Source organism: Miscanthus floridulus, chromosome 8 (genome assembly GCF_019320115.1).
Source record: "Miscanthus floridulus cultivar M001 chromosome 8, ASM1932011v1, whole genome shotgun sequence".
Classification (NCBI taxonomy): domain Eukaryota; kingdom Viridiplantae; phylum Streptophyta; class Magnoliopsida; order Poales; family Poaceae; genus Miscanthus; species Miscanthus floridulus.
This window is the reverse complement of record NC_089587.1, coordinates 33,694,827-33,706,661: the sequence shown is the minus strand read 5'-3', so window position 1 is coordinate 33,706,661 and position 11,835 is coordinate 33,694,827.

The following is an 11,835-nucleotide window of genomic DNA, read 5'->3' as shown; positions in this document are numbered from 1 at the left end:
CAGTGCCAACCTAGGCCCTGTTCGCTTGGAGGAATTTAGAGAAATCTGAATGAATCTGGAGGAATTTGTGAGAGTGGGAATAGTAAATTTCGGTCAGCTACAGTGAATTCAGGCTGGTTGAAACGGCGCCCTAGACCCATATCATACAATTGGAATCCATAGCCCATTAATTCAACCTCTTTCTCCTTTTTCCAGAATTAAACTAACAACCGGCCTTACAAAGATCATACCTCACTTATACAAACTTCAGTTCCATTGTTTGTTCTTTAATTTTTAAATTGATACTCCATCCGCTCCAAATTGCAAGTCTTTCTGGACTTTCTAGGCAAATAGCATTTGCAATGCGCCTAGATATACATTTGTCCATATACAAGTAATTTTTTTTGTATGTAGAAAAGCTAGAAGGATTTACTAGAACGGAGGGAGTACCATTCAGCAATATGGATAGCCACCCTAACACACTACAACTACGCCCCCCAAAAAGACCCACGTGGGATTTTGTACCGGTCAAACTTTCTTAAGTTAAACAATATTTATATCTTCAAACAAGTATATAACAAAAATATATTCAACAATTAATGTAATGATACTTGTTATACACCTTAAGTATTTATATTCTCTTGTATATATTTTATTAGAGTTGCAAATATTAACCTTCTGAGAAATGAGATAACATTTTAAATGGTAGGGAGGAAGTATGATAGAAATGAATCCTTCGTTTTTTTCAATTAGGAATGAATCCTTCGTTATGCAATGATTCAGTGCACCCTCGAAATGTGGCCCAACTAGCTAATGCCGGTAGCTATTCTTTTGACGTATTTCCCCGTCAAAAAAAGTGTGCAGATTGTTTCGTTAACCAATTTCATATTGAACTGTTCCCCTATATAAAACTAACATTTATAATACCAAATAAATATTATTAAATTAATCATGAAATATGCTTTTATAGTATGATATAAATATTTACACAACTTTTTAAAAACTTAGTTAAACAGGCTTTTTTTTACTTTTGCTACTAGGAGAATAAAATCTTAATTGAACATTCTTCCATGCATTTTGGACTGTTTCCCTCTAGAAACGGAATAATCCTGTCAAACAGGCTGTTTTGATTCTTGATTCCTGCAAGAAAACAGGAGACATGGCCCCGTTCGCGTGTCCTTAAATCCGGCTTGATCCGCTTATTTTTTCATCCGCAACAGTGTTTTCCTCTCACAAATTTCTCTCGATTCCTCAAAATTCCTTCAAGCGAACAGGGCGGGTGTTTCTTATCCGAATACCTTCCCTTCTGTCTTCTCACATACATTCTTTCTGAATCCGAACCCACTGATCTAGCAGCACAAAGTGACGTTAGCCACAAAAGCATTTCTACTTTCTACTAGAGGATAAAAAAAAAGGGACACTTTGGAACCGTATCAAATGGGGCTCAGCCGCTCAATAAAAAAGAAATTCCATGGCAAGCCTCGTCATGGCGAGCTCTGTTAGTTTAATCCCATCTGGAGGCGTGTTTAATCATGGAAATTGTCAGACGCCTAATCTTGGGGGCTGATTCCCCTTGACTAGAGGATGAACTGGGGGAATAGGGGGGGGGGGGGGGGGGGGGGGGGGGGGGGTTGGTGGGGGTTAGAGGGAGGACGGCCACCCTAGGGCTGGCTGCGCCAAGAGGAGGAGATGGCGGCGGCAGCAAGTTGCAGCTGGTCTGGCTGAGGGTGGCTGGCGCGGCCACTATGGCTGGGGCAAGCGGTGAGGCAGCGGCCTTTTTGGAGGAGGGGGGGGGGGGGGGCAACAGCGAGTTGCTGGTGCTGCAGTGCTAGGGCAGGGAGGCGTAGGGAGAGGAGAGTGGCGGCGGCAGCAGGAGGAGAAACGGGTTTTATCCTAAATTGTTCTTGCTTGATTGAAAGGATGCATCTCCCTTTACACTTACAGGGAGGACTCGACTCAACTTTGACTTACTTACAAGCAAATCTAGCTTCTAGACTCTTCCCTAAACGCTACAGCACCCACGCTATACTGCCCGAGGGTACTGTTCACGCCGGGCCCGATTGGCCCGACTTGGGCCCCATACTTCCATAGCCCTTCATGGCTATATTGGCATGACAGAAATAATCTTAACCCGTCCAGCGATGATCATTGCTGTTAGTTCATGCCTGCCGGTCCCCAGCAAATATAATACGGCGCCCTGGTACGGAGCAAATCATCATGAAATGCAGAGGAGCTGGATCTGCAATTCGCCATAGCGATCACACCGAATGCGAATAGAAGAATATAAGCACAGACATTAAGGTCAGCTCACGCACTATAGCCGGAGATGTAGGAGCTAGAAAACAAGATCCGTGAGCAGTGAGACAAAAAAAAAAGTAGAAGAGAAAAATAACTTCAGTAAACAGTGCTGCTACAGTATAGCAGAGAGAGAAACGGCTCCATGAACAGGCCGGTGTCAGTGGAAGCGGGAGCCGATACAAACGGACCTAAACGGAGTGACACCCTGTTACCGTTAGTTTACTACTCAGCTGCTAGATGCCTCCCACAAGTTTGTGTTCTAATTAAGTTTCTAACACCACAGCTCCAGTACGAAACCAAATGCAATACTATTTGGAGTTAAAAAGATCCGAGAACATATGTTCCGGCTTTTATATCGATAAGAAGAGGAGAATTGACCCAGTGTATAAGGGAAAATGTGCCCAAAAACCATACAAACACTACTTTTATCAGCTACACAGCTTGTATCGCTACCTACAACTACGAGCTCCAAAGAGAAACATGTGCCTTTGGCACACAGTCAACAGCTGGACAAACTCCTGTAATTTGAGGTCATGATAAAGGGATATCTGAACACTCTGATTCATGTGTTGATTTAATCCATTTCAAACATGTCCTTTCCATTAGCCAATAGTATGTGGTACATTGTAGTGCAAAGCCTGCAGTTAATCAGTAACAAAGGGTTTTCTGTAATATAAGCCACTTCAGTTCTCTGATTTAGCTAATTTCCAATAAACTCCCAATTTCCTAGAAGAATCCCCAAAAAGATTCTATTAAGTGAAACAATTCTCAGATATAAATTAACATAAAAGTGAAACTTAACAATGAAGATTGAAGACCATAGATAATACAGTCGAGAAGAGGTGATGTTGCTAGGAAGGAAAAATGTTGTTAGTAGGATGTAGGCTTGTTCTAATTAATTTGATTCTGTTAACTTTACCTTTGTTCATGCTTCTTTTCTTTAAGGTCCCATGTGTATTTAAGAAAATAGACTATAGAGTGAGGTTTTTCTGGAAAAAGAACCAACACAAAATGAAGTGTCGTTTAGTTAAATGGGGTATTCCGTTTAAGCCAAAAATACAAGGAGAGCTGGGAATTCAAAACTTAGGTATGCAAAACAAATGCCTTTCAAGTAAATGGCTTTTTAAGTTGTTCAATGAGGAGTGCATATGGCAAAATTTGAATTTGATCCAAAAAAATACCTAAGAAATATTACTTTAAATCAATTTAGTAAGAAAGTGGGGGACTTGGTCAAGCCTCACGGGCGTGAAGGACTAATTTCTAAATCTTGAGAGATTGAATATGCAGAGTGGCCACTACCCAAGTGTCGGGGACCAATATTAGGGTACCCGAAGAGGAGGAGCTAATGACCGTCGAACGTTGATTCATCCGTGCAATCAAGAGCACGACTACACCGCTTGCCACGACACTCCTCGTCCGTCCACCGAGACCATGGGTCCCACCTCGCCCAACCCCCGAGGGCTGGCTCTGCCTCGCCCGACATCTAAGGGCAGACTCCGCCTCGCCCGACCCTAGGGGGCAGGCTCCGCCTCGCCCGACGTCTGGGAGCAGGCTCCGCCTCGCCCGACGTCCGAGGGCAGACTTCGCCTCGTCGGACGTCCGGGGGCTGGCTCCGCCTCGCTCGACGTCTGGGAGCAAACTCCGCCTCGCCCGACGTCCGGGGGCAGACTCCACCTCGCCCGACATCCGGGGGCTAGCTCCGCCTCGCCCGACATCTGGGGGCTGGCTCTGCCTCGCCCGATGTCCGGGGGCAGACTCCGCCTCGCCCGACATCCGGGGGCACACTCCACCTCGCCCGACGTCCGAGGGTTGGCTCTGCCTCGCTCGACGTCTGGGGGTAGACTCCACCTCGCCCGATGTTCGGGGGCAGACTCCGCCTTGCTCGATGTTCGGGGGCAGGCTCCACCTTGCTTGACGTCTGGAGGCTGGCTCCGCCTCGCCCGACGTCTACGCGCTGCTCCTTCATAACTACATGCGCAAATAAGGCAGGACACTCAAGTCAACCGCAATACCGAGGACCATACCCTGCACTATACCCTGCACGCCTGTAGGAATGTATCGATAAGATATGACAAGACAGGCGCTTTAAGGCCCTTCCGGGCATGTCAAAGCCTAAACAATGTTGTAGGCGCCGATAATTGTTTTACAGTGTTGTGGGCACCACCATTGGCCCTTGGGCGCGGATCCTAACGGAACCATATGACAACCACTACGGTCCAAGAGGAGACTCGCGTCCTCTACAATGACGGACGTGCAGTCACTGCGCCGTCTGCTCCCCATAGGGTTGTGGATCGACACCCCGGTCCGTCGTGCTGCCCACCGGGGCGGGATGGGACGTGACCACTTACTGATCAAGCCAGAGCGTGGCATCATCAACAGATAGATGCTTGGCATGGAGCTATCCCTAGCACCATCTACTGTGTCAGCAGGGCTGGCTTAGCGAAAAAGGAAGACCCAGCACATTCGAAGGACTTTCTTGGCCTCTGGTTTTTCTCCTTTCTCCCATCTATAATCCCTGCTTCCCTTGGTCTATAAAAGGGAAGGCAGGGCACTCCACTAAGGGGACAGATCGATTCAAGACCCCATGCATCACATAACACATAGCCAAGTAGCAACCAAGCTCTTAGCGTCCTTTCAACCTTTCCATCACAGACTTGGAACCAGTCCCTCTCTCGCCTGTTTGTAACCCCTACTATAAACTTTTCAGTGCTAATAACAAGAGCAGCAGCCACGTACTGGACGTAGGGACATTCTGCCCGAACCAGTATAAACCTTGTGTCTTTTAGCACACCATCCAGGCCCAACGTGCAATAATACAAATTTACTCGTTGGTGTTTACTCGAAACACCGACAGTTGGTGCACCAGGTAGGAGCCTTTGCGTATTCTGACATTAACATCAGGCCACAGATAGCTAGCCATGGAATCAGCTAGGTCCTAGGTGCACACGTGCGCTTCGATGACCTGGACTTCATCGTCACGATGGGAGGAGAGTTGGCATTGACTCATGCCGCCATCCAACCTCTCCCCTACATCAGCCACAACTACGGGAGGCTTGAGCGCCAGCTCGACATCTTCCTAGGACCCCAGCCATCTAGGGAGGACCCATGCCGCCTCATCGTCTCTCCAGAACACCCCACATAGAGTGCCCCAACAATGCTTCCATTCGGTCTCCGCAACGCCGCGGAGACCGTTAGCCACCTTGTGGCACAGCACATGATCCCATCCCCCGCGAACAATGAGTTCGTGAGGGTGATCGAACACATCGTGGAATCTTTCCATGACCTCCTGGCAGAGGAGCTAGGGTCGCCCTCTGGCTCTGACTCCAGCAGGGGAAGCCATCACCCCTCTCACGAATGCTTCATGACGGGTACCCCCGAGGGGCACGTCCAAAGCATCCATGAGGGGGGCTACTCCAACAAATGACCTCAGCGATGAGGCCGAGAGGGAGATAGCGGCCCCGCCACGCATACCGATGGAGCAGCTGAAAGCCTGACACCAAGAGATCAAGGAAGCACGACTCTAGCTCAAGTAGGAATACGTGGAGCTCGACCGAGAGATAGAGCGCTGCAGAGATGGTGGGTGCGCACGCACCATGGCCCATGACGTGAACCATAGGATCATCGCAGATGATGATGCCCTTCCTTGCTTCACCCGGGTAAGCCAAAACATCACCGCTGTGGCGGCCTTGCTCCATGGCCTTCCAGAGGACGCGACGCCCAAAGATCGTCGGGCCCACCGTGAGATTCACACGCTGCTTGAGCGTGCGGCGGCACAACAGGTCAAGAGCTCATTGTCTCGGTGACGCTAGCTTGACGCCAGCCAGTGTACGCTCTTAGAACGCTCTGGTAGGGACGCGTCGGTCCACCACGAACCACAAGGAAGTAGGTAGCACACCGTGGTCCTAGTGCGTCAGCATCTTGGCCACAACCGTGATGCACACAACACCCTTGACACCCGTAGATGCGCCTATGATGACCTAAGAGAGGGAGCTAGACATGGCTATCACTCTCATCGTGGTGGACGCTATGACAGCGGTGAGGACAGAAGCTCGAGCCCTAGCCTACTGGGGCCTCAGGCCTTCGGCCGACACATCCTCAACGCTGCCTTTCCGCCAAGGTACCAGCCACCAACCAACATCCTAAAGTACTTTGATGAGACAAACCCTGGACTCTGGCTCAAGGGTTATCGGCTTCCCTGCAAAGCCGGTGGTGTGGATAATGACAATTTCATTATCCGCAACATTCCACTGTTCTTAGCCGATTCGGCACGAACATGGTTGGAACACCAGCCGTCCAACAGGATCTAGAGTTGGACGAACCTGAAGGAGATCTTCGTAGAGAACTTCTAGGGCACATACAAGTGCCCTAGGAACCCATGGGACCTCAAAAACTACCGATAGAAAGCTGGTGAGACCCACTGTGGGTACATCCGATGTTTCTTCTGGTAGTGCAATGAGCTACCTAATGTCGCCGATGCCGACGTTATAGGGGCTTTCTTGTCTGGGACCACCTGTGAGTCTCTAGTTCATAAGCTAGGATGCAAGGGCCTATGAACCACCAAGGAACTCCTTGACATCGCCACCAGCCATGCCTTGGGCGAAGAAGCGGTCGGAGCAATCTTCGATCGCCTCGATGGCAAGGCGAGGCAAGATGAGGACACCGGTGAAGGCACATCCAATTGTTCCACCAAAAAAAAGAACAAAAAGCAATGGCGTGAGGGCTCGCTCATGGCCACCGCTGACCGCCGAGGTGGTCAGAAGCCCACAAAGGGCACTCCGAACCATTTCGAAAAACTGCTCGAGGGGCCATGCCCAAACCATGCCTTCCTGATCAAGCATCTATACAAGGACTGCAGCCTGATAAGGTGGTTCTTGTCCGGTGGCTCCAACAAAGGGGAGCACAAAAAGGACCCTAACCCCACCACAAACAACACCGAGAAGAAAGATGGTAGCTTTCCAACCTCGGATGGCTGCCTCATGATCTTCGGAGGATTGGAAGCCTACGACTCCAAGCGCCGCCAGAAGATCATGCGTCACGAGGTCTATACGACTGAACCAGCCACATCTGCCTTCCTTCGGTGGTCAGAGTCTGCTATAGCCTTCGATTGGACCGACCACCCGAAGAACATCCCATAGCCAGGGAGGTACCCGCTCGTGGTCGACCCAATCGTCGGCATGAAGCGGCTCACCAAAGCACTGATGGATGGAGGCAGCGGCCTCAACATCATGTATGCAGAGACGCTCAATGCTATGGGCATTGACTGAGCGCACATCTAGCCAATCGGAGTGCTCTTTCATGGCATTGTGCCTAGAAAGCAGGCCTATTGCTCGGGCAGATAGATCTACCCGTCACCTTCGAGGGCTTGTCCAACTACAGGACAGAGACCCTCACTTTTGCAGTGGTTGGGTTCCATGTAACTTACCATGCTATCCTTGGACGACCATGCTACATGAAGTTCATGGCCGTCCCCAACTACACCTACCTTAAGCTAAAGATGCCGGGCCTAGGCAGGGTCATCACCATTGGCACCTCCTTTTAGTGCGCCTACGAATGCGAAATCGAGTGCTGCGGTCATGCCGCAGTGATCGTAGCCTCCGAAGAGCTCGCAGACATAAAAAAAGAGGTCACCGAAGAAGCGCCCGACCCCAAAGGGTCGACCGAGTCCTTCGAGATAGCAGAAGGCTCTAAGGAAGTCCTCATAGACACTGGGAGTACCGAGGGTAAAATGGTGCACATTGGTACCATGCTCTCCTCTGAATAGGAAAGCACGCTCGTTGGCTTCCTCCGCGCCAACAGAGACATCTTCATGTGGAAATCCTCGGACATGCTAGGCATTCCGAGGGAAGTCACCAAGCACACCTTGAAGATCCGCCTAGGCTCCAAGCTGGTGAAACAACGCCTATGTTGCTTCGACGAGGGGAAACACAAGACCATCGGCGAGGAGATCACAAAGCTTTTGACGGTCGGATTCATCAAGGAAGTATACCACCCCGAGTGGTTAGCTAATCCCATTCTTGTACGAAAGAAGAATGGGAAATGGAGGTGTGTGTTGACTATACGGGTCTCAACAAAGCATGCCCGAAGGATCCATTTCCTTTGTCGCGCATAGACCAAATAGTTGACTCTACCTCGGGGTGCGAAACCCTCTACTTCCTTGATGCGTACTCCGAGTACCATCAGATCACGATGAAAGAGTCTAACCTGCTCATGACATCTTTTATCACCCCCTTTGGATCGTTCTGCTATGTCTTAATGCCATTCGGTCTGAAGAACGCTAGGGCTACATACCAGCATTGTATGCTCAAGTGTTTCTGGGACCTCATCGGGTGGATCATTGAGGCCTACGTTGATGACATCATGGTCAAATCTAAATGAGCTGACCATCTCGTTGCCGATGTTGAGCAGACCTTTTCAAAACTCCGAGCGAACGGCATCAAACTCAATCCCAAGAAGTGCGTTTTTGGGGTCCCGAGGGGCATGCTGCTTGGTTTCATCATCTTTGAGCGTGGCATCGAGGCCAACCTAGAAAAGATCTCAGCTATCACAAGGATCGGTCTGATTCAGAATATGAAGGGGGTGCAGTGAGTTATAGGGTGCCTCGCCGCACTTAGCTGCTTCATCTCACGCTTCGACGAATGAGGTCTCCCCCTCTATCGACTTCTAAAGAAGGCCGATCACTTTGAATGGACATTCGAGGCCCATGAAGCACTTGACATGGTTAAACAGCTCCTAACAAAGGCCCCAATCCTGGTTCCTCCCACCAAGGGAGAACCCCTTCTGCTCTACATCACGGCCACCACACAAGTAGTCAGCGTCGCCCTAGTAGTGGAGCGAGAAGAAGAAGGGCATGCCCTAAAGTACAGCGCCCTAAAGTACTTCATCAGTGAGGTCCTATCTGACTCGAAGGCTCATTACTCTCAAATCCAGAAGCTTCTGTATGCTATCCTCATCACCAGGAGAAAGCTACGCCACTACTTCGAGTCACATCCAGTGACGGTCGTGACGTCCTTCCCCCTTGGTGAGGTTGTCCAAAACCAGGATGCCACAGGAAGAATCAAGAAATGGGTGCTCAAGCTGATGGGTTAGGGCATTGTGTATGCCTCTCGGGCAGCCATCAAGTCCTAGGTGCTAGCTGACTCCATCGTGGAATGGACTGAGGTCCAAATGCCACCAGCGGTCATCGATCAAGAGTACTGGACAATGTACTTTGATGGATCACTTATGAAGAAGGGTGTCGGCATGGAGCTGGTCTTTGTATCGCCCCTTGGGATATGCATGAGGTACATGGTCCGTCTCCATTTCCCCTCCTCCAACAACATAGTCGAATACAAGGCACTCATCAATGGCCTACGCGTTGTCATTGAATTGGGCATCCGACGCCTCTATGTTCAAGGGGAATCCTAGCTGGTCATTGACCAAGTCATAAAGGAGTCAAGTTGCCATGACACTAAGATGACCGCGTACTGCCAAGAAGTCTGTCGGTTGGAGGACAAGTTCGATGGCCTCGAACTCAATCACATCCCAAGGCGTCTCAACGAGGCAGCTGACGCGCTTACGAAAGCTGCATCCAGCCAAGAGCTTGTGCCAACGAGCGTCCTCACCAGTGACTAGCACAAGCCCTCAATTCGCTATGAGGAGTTAGAACAGGGTAGTGACAGTCCATCCAATCCTAGCCCGAGGGCTGAACAACCATCGACTACATCTGGCTCCAAAGTCATGGAGCTCAAAGAAGATCCAGCAACTGAGCCTGACCCTCTGGTCGACTAGAGAATGCTCTACCTTGAGTACCTCCTCCATGACACACTATCGACAGATAGTATGGAGGCCCGATGGCTCGCATGTCGCGCCAAGTCCTTTGTTCTTGTGGAGGGCGAACTCCACAAGCGAGGCCACACTAGGATCCTGTAGCGCTTCATCCCCTTCGAACAAGGGAAGCATTTACTGAGCGATATCCATGGTGGGGTCTATGGTCACCATGCTATGCCCAGAACCCTGGTCAGAAATGCTTTCCGATAGGGCTTCTACTGGTCTACTGCGGTAGCCAATGCCGAGCAAATCATACGCACCTACAAAGGATGCTAGTACTATGCTCGATAGACTCACCTACTGGCCCAAGCACTCCAGACGATCCTCATCACCTGGCCATTCGTGGTCTAGGGACTCAATCTAGTTGGGCCACTCAAAAAGGCGTCCGAGGGCTACACTCACTTGCTTGTCACCACTGACAAGTTTACAAAATGGATAGAAGCTCATCCGATCTCCAAGATCAAATCCGAGTAGGCCATGCTGTTCTTCCTCAACATCATCCATAGCTTTGGAGTCCCGAACTCCATCATCATGGACAACGACACACAGTTCACTAGGAAGAAGTTCCTCTGATTTTGTGATGAACATCACATCCGTGTTGACTGGGCCTCCATCGCACACCCCCGAATGAATGGGTAGGTGGAATGCACAAACGGCATGGTCCTACAAGGCCTCAAACCTAGGATCTTTAATTGGTTGAACAAATTCGGTGCATGCTGGGTCACTGAAGTTCCTTTGGTACTCTAGAGCCTGAGGACAACCCCCAATCGAACCACCGGCTACATGCCCTTCTTCATGGTCGATGGTTCTAAGGCTGTCCTCCTAACTGACCTTGACTATGGAACACCAAGGATCAAGGCGTACGACGACCAGGGAGCTAAGACATCTAAAAGGTCCTAATGGCTAGAGGGGGGTGAATAGCCTAATAAAAATTTCTACAACAACACTTAACAAAAGGTTAGACAATTATGAGGCGAAGCAAGTGTTGCGTTAGCCTACTTAAAATGCAAGCCACCTACCACAATTCTAGTTTAGATAGTGTCGATTCACACAAGAGGTATAACACTACCCTATGTTAGTGAGCTCTCAAAGGCTAACTAAAGAGCCACACCAACCAAGCAAGCAAGCTCTCACAACTAGTTACACTAAAGAGCTTGCCAACTAGTTTGCGATAATATAAAGAGAGTGATCAAGATAGTTATACCGCCGTATAGAAGAGTGAACCAATCAATCACAAAGAAGAATAATAATGGAGACCAATCACCTCGGAATCAAAGGATGAACACAATGATTTTTACCGAGGTTCACTTGCTTGCCGGCAAGCTACTCCTCGTTGTGGCAATTCACTCACTTGGAGGTTCACGCGCTAATTGGCTTTACACGCCAAACCCTCAATAGGGTGCCACACAACCAACATAAGATGAGGATCACACAAGCCATGAGCAATTCACTAGAGTACCTTTTGGCGCTCTGTCGGGGAAAGGTCAAGAACCCCTCACAATCACCATGATCGGAGCCGAAGACAATCACCACCCTCTGCTTAATGATCCTCGCTGCTCCAAGCCATCTAGGTGACGGCAACCACCAAGAGTAACAAGCGAAATCCACAGCGAAACACGAACACCAAGTGCCTCTAGATGCAATCACTCAAGTAATGCACTTGGATTCACTCCCAATCTCACTATGATGATGAATCAATAATGGAGATGAGTGAGAGGACTTTGGCTTAGCTCACAAGGTTGCTATGTCAAT